Here is an 11,135-nt window from a genome sequence, read left to right as displayed (position 1 = left end):
TGTGGCTTTTTCCATAGAAGACTTTTTTACATGTAACAGTAGGAAAAACACAGGTGTAAATAATGAAATGAGCAGTGACTGAATGATGTTAACATGCTCTCTGATTTTAGGGTCCTAAAACACATGTATAGTATCCGTTATGAAAGTTCAAAACATAGTCTGCTAACGGTTACACACAAACTGCATTTGTAAAAATGACCACAGGAGGGCATCTGTGTCTAAAAAATCTGCTCAATGACCTTTGCACTGAATGATTGTGCCCATTCTGTCTGTTTATTTCTCCTCGGCTGTCTGTCTGTTTATTTGTTTATTGTTTATTTGCTTTTTTGTTTGCCTGTTGACGTCTCTCTGCCTGCATGTCTGTTTGTTTGTCTGTCTGTCTGTTTGCCCGTCTGTGTGTCTGAGGGACAGCCAGAAATCCAAACTAACATCACTTTAAGTTTCAAACACATTATTAATAATTACCTAACTACTTTTAACTTTTTAGACAAACTATATGTCAGAATATGATAACAGTCTCATTTGTCCTTATTAACCTGAGGAACCTGTGAGGAAACTGGTTTGATTTCTTGTAAACATATGGGAAGAGGGCAATGAGAAACCTAACAACACATGGCCTAAACATTAGCAAGAAATTAGTAAAAAGTTACAAGAAAATAACATGAATATACACAAAAAGGCAAAATAAATGAATAAATAAATAAATAAACAAACAAGAAAATGACCCCAAAAAGTGCTGAAAATGAAAAAAAAAAAAACCCATATATGTGTATTCCTTTTCCCCCCTGTGGGATAATTTAGTTATATATTTCGTTATAATCTGTAATATTTTGTCCCTTGGCCAGGGGACTACAGATGAAAAAATGCCTTCTGGCTTATTCTGGCATTTTATACCTTGTGTATTTATTTGTACAGTTCCTTTTTAAATAAATTAAACCTAAACCTATAATTAAAAAAAAATCTGAATATAGATTTCTGGACATTTTTCCTATTTTTTCCCCCAATTAAAAAACAAAAACAAATTTTCAGGTCATTTTCTTGTTCCTTTTACTAATTTGTTGCACTTTATGGAACTTTTTTTTCTTTCTCATTGCTTTTTCCCAGGTTTTTGAAAAAATTAAAAGAGGTCAGGTTTTAAAGGGTTCAACAGCCTTTATTCATTTTTCATCTTATTTTGAACATGTAATGCGATTTTTTTTCCACTTCTTCTGAAATGTACATTAATAAAGTTCTCAAAACCAAAACCATATTAAAGTTTTACATATTTCGAAAAGGGGTGGGAAGAAGCATATGCTTATTTAATCCCACCCTTTCTCCATAAGCAAATCAAAGTTTTCTTTTATCTATTATCTATTTATCTATCTATTTTTATGCGTCCCTGTAAAATATACAACCCCAGAAACAGATATAGTATTACTGCCAATTGATGGTGTTTTGCTTTGTACATTATTTGTGCTGTTTGATAATTCACCAGATTACTAAATTTTAATATTTTTCACTGTAAGAATAGTAAGTTTGTGTGGTCCTGGTATCCAGCCTTGTGAATGATACGAATTGCTCTTTTTTTTTTGGAGAATGAATAGTGGCTGTAATGTAGTTTTGTAAGTATTTCCCCAAACTTCTGCACTTCTTGATATTTTGGAATGGATGTATCTGATATGTGATTTCTAGTTGAGTTTGTTGTCTACAGTAATACAGAGAAATTTATTTTCAGGTACTTGCTCTATCGTAACTCCATCTACCGTAAACTGTGTTTACGGTAGTGTTTATCTGTTTTATTACTACCAAATAACATATATTTTGTTTTATTCAAGTTCAGGGATAATTTATTTATGTCAAACCATACTATTATATTACCCATTTCTGAATTGATATCTGCAAAAAGTTTATCCAGAGTTTTCCTTGAACAAAAAATGTTTGTATCATCTCCAAATAAAACAAGCTTTAGTATTGTTGATACATTACATAAATCATTGATATACATTAGAAACAGTTTGGGTCCCAATACTGACTCCTGAGGGACACCACAAACAATGTTCACTCAGCTTCACAAACTGTTGCCTCCTGCTCAAATAGCTTCTAATCTAGTTCAAGACAATACCCCTGATTCCATATCTTTCCAGCTTTTTTATTAAGAGTTCATGTTTTTTTTTTTTTTTAGTTTTTTTAAAAAATCTATGAATAACCCTACTGCATATTGTTTATGGTCTATGGCATTAGTGATATCCTCTACGGAATCTATCAATGCATGTGAAGTTGATCTTTTTGCCCTGAACCCATATTGACTATTGCTTAGTATATTGTGCTTCTCTATCGCTCTTTTTCAGACGGCTATTGCAAAGTTTTTCAAGGATTTTGGAAGATTGAAGTAGTAATGAAACGGGTCTGTAATTTGTGAAATGGTGACTGTTGCCAGATTCGTACAGGGGACTAACCTTTGCTGTTTTCTTTTTGTTTGGAAATGTTCCAGTTTGAAATGACAAGTTACAGATGTGTGTGAATGGTTTAGAAATCCCCTCAGTTATTTTTTTAATCACAAACATATCAATATCATTATAATCAGTTGATCTTTTACTCTTAGATTCTTTTACAATGTTTACAATTTCACTCTCATCCACAGCACTAAGGAACACTGAGGAAGGATTTCTCTTTATTAAATTTTCAACATTAACATCAGAAGGCCCACAATCTGTTTTTACAGAAGAATTGGCTCAAACTGTTGGCCACAACAGACATACTGTATTTGTCTTGATCATTATCTATAAAGGACATTGGATAGTTAATTTTTTGGGACCCATTTTTTATAATTCTATATATTATGTTCCATATTTCTTTAATATTAATTTTGTCATCCTCTAATAATGAGTGATAGTAATTTCTTTTACTAGCTCTTATGATATTAGTTAACTTATTTTTATATATTTTATATTTATTTTCTGCTTCCTTGGATCTCTTCTAATAAAATTCTCTAAAGTACGCTTTTCTTTTTACAGGCATTTTTTCAGACCTTTTGTTAGCCATGGGCATTCTGAATATTTAACTTTTGTATTATAATGTTTTAATGGACAGTTTTTGTTATATAACAATGTGAAGATTTTGAGGAACTCCTCAAAAGCAGTGTCGGTGTATCATTTGATAGACTATATCCCAGTTTTGAGCCACTAAGTCAGTTTTAAATGCACTTATTGTGTCCTTCGTTCTTGCCCCTCTATATTGTTGTTTAAATGTAGTCCTTTTATTGTTTTTATATTTTTTGTTGTATACTGTGAAAACTGGTAGGTGGTCACTGATGTCATTTATTAAAAGCCCGCTTACTCTGTTGTTGTCCAGGTTGTTGTTGAAAATGTTATCAATAAGAGTTGCACTATGTGATGTTATCCGGCTTGGTCTGGTGATTTTTTGGATATAAGCTTATTCTGTATAATGTATTGATGATTTCATCAGTCTATATGTTTAAGGTGACTGAACACAGCACAAGAAAACTGATGTCGATCTAGGTGTCAAAGGAATAACCTTTTCTTTGTGTTTGGTGGTACAGTCTACATGGAAAATGACCAGTTGTTCCCACATTCAATTTTGGGCTCAGATGGAAGCACAACAGATTAATGTGTTTGCGAATCACTTCCCAAGCGTCAGCATGCTGGTCCACAGCCAAGGTGCCACATATGGTGAGGAATACTGGCGTGCTGATTATTGCCCACTGCACAGGGAAAATGAGAGCAATACACAATCGAGGATGAAGGGTAATTGCAGAGGAAAATATTGGCTCTGCATGTAAAACTTGGGTGCAGTTTACATTTCTATGCGCATATTCTGTGTGAGCAATTTATGTTCAACAATCCCAGTGGTGAAACATTTATGTAGAGGATTATAGAGTAAAAGTGTGCAGGAGATGGGTCTTAAAAACGTTTACCTTGGACACCGCCAGTATGGCATGCCTCCAGTTGACATTACAACTATTGAATGGACATTCATGGTCCCCAAAGGATGAACCATACTGACTTTCATTCTTGGCCCCCTTTGGATGAATCCTAATGACTTTGATGATGTCTCTTCTTTTTCATCTTGCACCATTAATTTGTTTAATATGTTGGTTAAATACCTGCAAAACGATTAAACATTCCTTTCAGCCTCAGCTGTATTTTTGTGTACTCGGGGCAAATTCACAAATGAATTGTGGTATCACTTGCAACTGCTGCCTACCTTTGTTACAGTTTCAAATTCAAAAAAGGTATTGCGCTAATGATGTTACAGTGAAAACGCTGCCATTTTGCAACTGAGTGCAATTTGCCCTTTTTTGCGAAATTTCCAGACCATTAGCTCAGAGTCTTGACAGATGAGGTGCAGACATTCCTCAAAACTTAAGCCAACGAATCTGAATATGACAGAGAGAATTCACATATGGGTCTATCAGTGAGCGTTTTTTATCTTTCTGAAGATTTTACTGCCACTGTGTGTGGCTATTAGCACTGATCTTTGTAAAATGGACTGTTATGGAGCTCAATCAATCAATCAATCAATTAATCAGTCAAACTCTATCTGAATAGGACTTTTCATACAAATGAAAATGTAATCTGACAACATTCTTGAGATGATAAAATGCTGTTTTAGTAATGTTTCTAATATGAGGTTTCACTAGCAAGGTCCACACCTTTAACGAGAAGATCAGTTGGACAATTTATTGACATGAATGGAATTGGTATGAACATGGATTGATTAATTATTTATTGGGGGATTGATTGGTTTAGTGCAGTGTGGGGAAGCTTTGGTGGGGAATCCGTTGTGGCTCCCAGGCACGACAGACCCCCTAGGACCCTATGGAGAGAAGGAGGAAACAAGGAGGGGGGGTGCAGAATACAAGAACGAAAGAGAGCGGGTTAGGAGGGTATTTAAGCCAGAAGAGGTGCGGTTGAGGTGTGGTCCAGCTCCTGAAACTCTGCTGGACAGCTTCACTCAAAACTAAGATCTGAAGCAAGGAGGTTTTTTACTTATCGACAGGGTTTCAATGCCAGTAGGTAGTTGTATTTTTTTTATTTTTTATTTCTGCATAGAAAGGGGACAGTTTTGTGCAACAATGTATGCATATTAACTCATTTCAATATGTGCAGGATATAATGGTCCTGCAGATGTGCAGGGCCACTAAAATGCTATTTGCTTGGCAGTGCAGTCAGGAGTGGATTTCATCCCATGCAATGCTTTGAGAATTATAGGGCTCTTTTTATGTGATTTGCGCAGGCTTAGCAAAAGCTAAACAATCCTGATCTCACATGTCAGTGTAATTATGTAAGTGCTAATTAGCAAGGGTTAGCATGCTAAAATCTACAGTCTATAATAATTTCTGTTTTAGATAAGTTGTGAGTTTCTATTGTTGTCCTATGCAACTTTGGTGCACATGGAAAAGAAACAAAAAAGAAGAATGTTTTTCTGCTTAAGTCTGTTGTGTGAGTGGATGCCAGAGCAAAATGGTTGTTTTACTATTTACATTACATTACATTACATTACAGAGTTTGGCGGATATGAGGCTGTTAATAAGAAGTGACTGGCAAATATCAAGTGAGACATCTTTGACCATCTGATACCTGGTGCATCCACAGGGTTGATAGTGTTCATCCCAGGGTGAAAACAAGATGTTGACTCAACCTGATCAGTCAACCAGAAATTTTATCATGAAGCCTGGTTTGTTTATTCCCAGTAAACCCTGTTTCACATAAATTACATTTACACTACAGACGAATGCGGTGACCAATATGTGTGTTCCACCAACAAGTGGTGCTGCCATTACTGCAGTGGCAATTGACTGCTGCCTGCTGACAGTGACAGCTGTAGATAGAGGTTTTAACAAACATCACATCACCCCAATCCTGGCTTCTCTTCATGGGCTCCTGTTCATTTTAGAGTTGATTGTAAGACTTTATTGAGCATTTTTAAAGCTTGTCTGTGTCAGGCCCCAAGCTATATAACATAAATGTTGACCCCTTATGAGCCGGTTCACAGCCTTAGATCCTTGGGTCAGGCTCCAAAGTCAAAGCTTAAAACTAAAGGTCAAGTCAGTTTTATTTATAAAGCCCATAATCACAAATCCAGACAAAGTGTAGCTCACAAGACCCCTATGATGACATCAATCAATGGTTCGGAGTTCCCCTCGCCCGGACGCGGGTCACCGGGGCCCCCCCCTGGAGCCAGGCCTGGGGGTGGGGCTCGATCCTCGGCTGCAGAAACTAGCTCTGGGGATGTGGAATGTCATCTCTCTGGTGGGGAAGGAGCCTGAGCTGGTGCGCGAGGTTGAGAAGTTCTGACTAGATATAGTCGGCCTCACCTCGACACATGGCTTGGGCTCCGGAACCAGTCTTCTTGAGAGGGGATGGACTCTCTTCCACTCTGGAGTTGCCAATGGTGAGAGGCGCTGGGCAGGGGTGGCAATACTTTCAGCCCCCCGGCTCGGTGCCTGCATGTTGGAGTTTACGCCGGTGAATGAGAGGGTAGCCTCCCTCCGCCTTCGGGTTGGGGGACGGATCCTGACTGTTGTTTGTGCCTATGGTCCAAACAGCAGTTCAGAGTATCCACCCTTTTTGGAGTCCTTAGAGGGGGTGCTGGAGAGTGCTCCTTCTGGGGACTCCCTCGTTCTGCTGGGGGACTTCAACGCTCACGTTGGCAACGACAGTGAGACCTGGAGGGGCGTGATCGGGAGGAATGGCCCCCCCGATCAGGGCCTGGGGACCCGGGGGTGGGCTCCTCTATCTCTGGGGCTGAGGTTACCGAGGTGGTCAAAAAGCTCCTCGGTGACAGGGCCCCGGGGGTGGACGAGGTCTGCCCGGAGTTCCTCAAGGCCCTGGATGTTGTGGGGCTGTCTTGGCTGACACGACTCTGCAACATTGCGTGGACATCGGGGGCAGTGCCCTTGGACTGGCAGACTGGGGTGGTGGTCCCTCTTTTCAAGAAGGGGGACCGGAGGGTGTGTTCCAACTACAGGGGGATCACACTCCTCAGCCTCCCTGGTAAGGTCTATTCGGGGGTACTAGAGAGGAGGGTCTGCCGGATAGTCGAACCCCGGATTCAGGAGGAGCAATGCGGTTTTCGCCCCAGTCGTGGAAGTGTGGACCAGCTCTGGACCCTTGGCAGGATCCTTGAGGGTGCTTGGGAGTTTGCCCAACCAGTCCACATGTGCTTTGTGGACTTGGAGAAGGCATTCGACCGTGTCCCTCGGGGAGTCTTGCGGGGGGTTCTCCTGGAATATGGGGTTTTGGACTCCCTGATACGGGCTGTCCGTTCCCTGTATGACCGGTGCCGGAGCTTGGTCCGCATTGCCGGCAGTAAGTCTAACTCGTTTCCGGTGAGGGTTGGACTCCGCCAGGGCTGCCCTTTGTCACTGATACTGTTCATAACTTTTATGGACAGAATTTCTAGGCGCAGCCAGGGTGTTGAGGCGGTCCAGTTTGGTCACCTCAGGATTGGGTCTCTGCTCTTTGCAGATGATGTGGTCCTGTTGGTTTCATCGGGCCGTGACCTTCAGCTCTCACTGGATTGGTTCGCAGCCAAGTGTGAAGCGGCTGGAATGAAAATCAGCACCTCCAAATCCGAGACCATGGTTCTCAGCCGGAAAAGGGTGGCGTGCCCCCTCCGGATCGGGGATGAAGTCCTGCCCCAAGTGGAGGAGTTTAAGTACCTCGGGGTCTTGTTCACGAGTGAGGGAAGGATCGACAGGCGGATCGGTGTGGCGTCTGCAGTAATGCGGACTCTGCACCAGTCTGTCTTGGTGAAGAGGGAGCTGAGCCGAAAGGCAAAGCTCTCGATTTACCAGTCGATCTTCATTCCTACCCTCACCTATGGTCATGAGCTTTGGGTAGAGACCGAAAGAACAAGATCGCGGGTACAAGCGGCTGAAATGAGTTTCCTCCGTAGGGTGGCTGGGCTCTCCCTTAGAGATAGGGTGAGAAGCTAGGTCATCGGTCCGCATTGAGAAGAGCCAGATGAGGTGGCTCGGGCATCTAATTAGGATGCCTCCAGGACGCCTCCCTGGTGAGGTGTTCAGGGCACGTCCCACCGGTAGGAGGCCCCGGGGAAGACCCAGGACATGCTGGAGAGACTACGTCTCTCAGCTGGCCTGGGAACGCCTCAGGGTCCCCCAGGAAGAGCTGGATGAAGTGGCCGGGGAGAGGGAAGTCTGGGTTTCCCTGCTTAGGCTGCTGCCCCCACGACCCGACCCCGGATAAGTGGAAGAAAATGGATGGATGGATGGATGGATAATCACAAATCACAATTTGCCTCAGAGAGCTTTACAGCATACAACATCCTTCTATCCTTAGACCTTCACATTGACAAAGGAAAAACTCCTTAGTTGTCCTTTTTAGGGATGGACAGATGTGCAATAGATGTTAAATGACAATAGATAACAAAATTATATATGGGAAAGATAAAGATAGAGAGGAAAAGAAAAAGAGAGGGAGAGAAGTGCATAGCAACAATAGTGGTAACAATACCATGACATATGACATAAAAATAATAAATATGATTTATGATAGTATATAAAGTTATATGCAATTATTGTATTTAATGTTGAATGAAAAACTTAACGTTATTCAGATTTACATATTACATATAATCAAGTGATTAAGTGCTGTAATGTAACATTACCAAAGTTACTGTACTACCTAATGTTAGCTAGCATACTTTAATGTTGGGGAAAAATTGTGGCCTTGGCCGATTAAAAACCTTGAAAAGTCAGTTTAAGTGAAAGAGTAGAGCAGTTTACTTTGTTAACATTTAGCTGACACTATCTAACCAGATCAGTTCTGTTTCCTAAACATAAGCACATCATGGAGTCAGGATGTAAACCTTATTCTCCTGTACCAAGCTTCTGCACAAGCAAACCAAACAACCAAACCACCTTCTCACTGATCACTCTCTGCAGCAACTACCCTATAATGTAAGTGGCAAATTAGAAGTATATACATATAATTTCTTGGGAACAGGGTTGCCAAGCACCATCTGTGGAATTACTGATCTAGTGAGCCGAAAATCTAAATTACTGCCCCCTCTTCTCTCCCCCTTTCTCTGACCCTGTCACACAGTTTGTGTCAACAACCGTCATTATATTTAAAATTGCTGCAGTCCACCACAATGAGGAAACATGCAGGATGTAAGACAGAGCTGAGCATCTTCTGAGGACAAGCTTTCTCATCTCAAGACGTGTATATGTGGCAGGATGGCACAGCCCGTCTCCACTCATGTTAGTTATGTGCTGGGTCAGGTGGATAGCTGTGTAGGCTCGCCCCTTTGCTCCCTGCCCATTGAGTGACACTGGGCTGGGAGCAATCATCCAATTTCACCAGCGTACTGGGCGAGGCCAGCCAAAGCTATATATGGGGGAGGGCTGCGCCTCTTAGATGTGCGTCCTCCCACCTCATCCGGAAACCTGAGCGTGTGTGTCGGCAATGTGGTTTCGCGTGGCAGAGTTGATCCACGTGGCAGTCTTGAGACGTAGGTCGGCGCGTCTCCTCTGCTCACTTTGCCAGGTAGGCTCGGACACTATTACTGCGTCTCTAGCTTGTATTGGTGCCATGTCTGATATGCTTTCTGCTCTCCGGCAGAGTTGGCCTGTACTCTGGCCGGGGGTTGGGAGTGCGTGGCCTCGGAGCCGTGCGTAATAATCCGTGCCCCGCGTTGGGAACCCTCAGGTAGGCTGGCTCGTTTGTGTCTGGCGTGTCTCATGCGCTCTGTCGGGCTGCACGTTATGTGATTCTGGTCTCTGTTTGCTGTTAGCAGTTATAAAGGTGGTTGGTTGGTGGCTATGTCTCCTGTTGCCTGTGACGCTGCGCCCTCACTCACGGGTATGTATGCGTGATTGTTTTAATCCATCTAATTGCAATTCACATATTAATTTTAGTCTGTATCACAGCAGGTGGCTCCTCCTCTGACGTGGGCCGCTGTGCTGCTGTTCTGTCTACCGTTCTGTCGCGGATTCGCTGCAGCAAGCTCTCCACTCGTCACATTTGTGTCCACTGTTTTCCGTTTTGTTCTTTCCTTTGTATATAATTGTGTGTTCGGCGTGTGCGTGCGGTCTCGCACGCCTGGAGTAAATCCCTCTGGATGACCCGTGAGTGTTGCCTGCACTGTATGTGGTGTGGATCCTGTGGGAGTAACACGCAGCATAGGACTTAAAGCTGCACTAGGAGGACTGATCCACGCCAGTTAACTTTTTAATCATTAGTTGATTGTTTCTTTTGGTATTGTACTTAGATATTCATTTTATTGTGTACGGATTTTGTGATCATTGTTTTCTGTAGACTTTGTTTAGTTATTCAGTTAATTTTGCATAAGTTCTGTTTTTTTTCTATTGTTTTGGTTTGTTGGGTTAACTGTGCCTGAGCGGCAATTGAAGCACAATCAACCTTGGTGGTGACCTCCTGGGCCCAGCAGAGTGTGGTGGCGGGGCAGTTTCGGTTTAGTTTTGTTTTCTTGCCCTCTTGCCTTGATTAATATCTGCCTCTCTCTCTTGGACAGGAGCTGCTGGGTTGGTGTGGCGAGTGACTGATCCCCATGGTGGCGGTCCCTTCACTCCCTGTACAGTAGTGCACCTGGGTGTCAGTCGATGGTGTGTGGTTTCTTTTTTTCTTCACGTGTGGTTTGTATCATCAGGACCCTTCTCCCCCTCTCAGTCATCCTCGCCTGGTGAGCCCTCAGCCCTGTACCTAGCACATGCACTTTATTGGCAGCTCAACCAACCTGTTAAGGTGCCCTGGAGGATTGTGTGATATTTTGCCACGTATTATTATTATTATATTATTGCTTGCATCACCACTGAGATTTGTTCAGCCTTTTAACTTTTGATATATTGTTAATAAACTTCCTTTTGATACCTTATTTTGGAATCCCTCAGTCTCTGGTGCCTCTCGAACCTGGGCGACCTTGTTAATATTAGAGTGGTGGTTCCCCCTGATGTATTTCCTGGGGGTGAAATTCCCCTAGGTGGCGTTGTTGGGCACTTATTAACTAACAAAAAATCAGTAAATAAATTCAACCCTCGTAGCATTGCCACATATAGCTGCAAGAAATGACCAAACACAATGTGGCATAACTAAAGACCACTTTCACTGTCGATACAAAGCAGGACATAAATGCAGTCTCTCAGCCACTTG

General features: G+C 42.3%; 1 long non-coding RNA gene across 2 annotated transcripts; it reads left to right on the top strand.

Annotated features, from left to right (window-relative positions):
• Positions 1 to 9,394: 9,394 nt before the first annotated feature.
• Positions 9,395 to 10,860, top strand: LOC148189249 (uncharacterized). Of its 2 annotated transcripts, none has more exons than XR_015776900.1 (4): positions 9,395 to 9,512; positions 9,588 to 9,674; positions 9,763 to 9,827; positions 10,501 to 10,860. It is a non-coding gene; the product is annotated as an uncharacterized LOC148189249 (long non-coding RNA). The 2 variants fall into 2 exon arrangements; XR_015776899.1 differs by having other exon boundaries at positions 9,896 to 10,860.
• Positions 10,861 to 11,135: the final 275 nt, after the last annotated feature.

This window comes from Plectropomus leopardus, chromosome 7, assembly GCF_026936395.1.
Source record: "Plectropomus leopardus strain MGB_pleo_1.0 chromosome 7, ASM2693639v1, whole genome shotgun sequence".
In the NCBI taxonomy this organism is placed as follows: domain Eukaryota; kingdom Metazoa; phylum Chordata; class Actinopteri; order Perciformes; family Serranidae; genus Plectropomus; species Plectropomus leopardus.
This window is presented reverse-complemented; position numbering and strand designations above follow the sequence as displayed.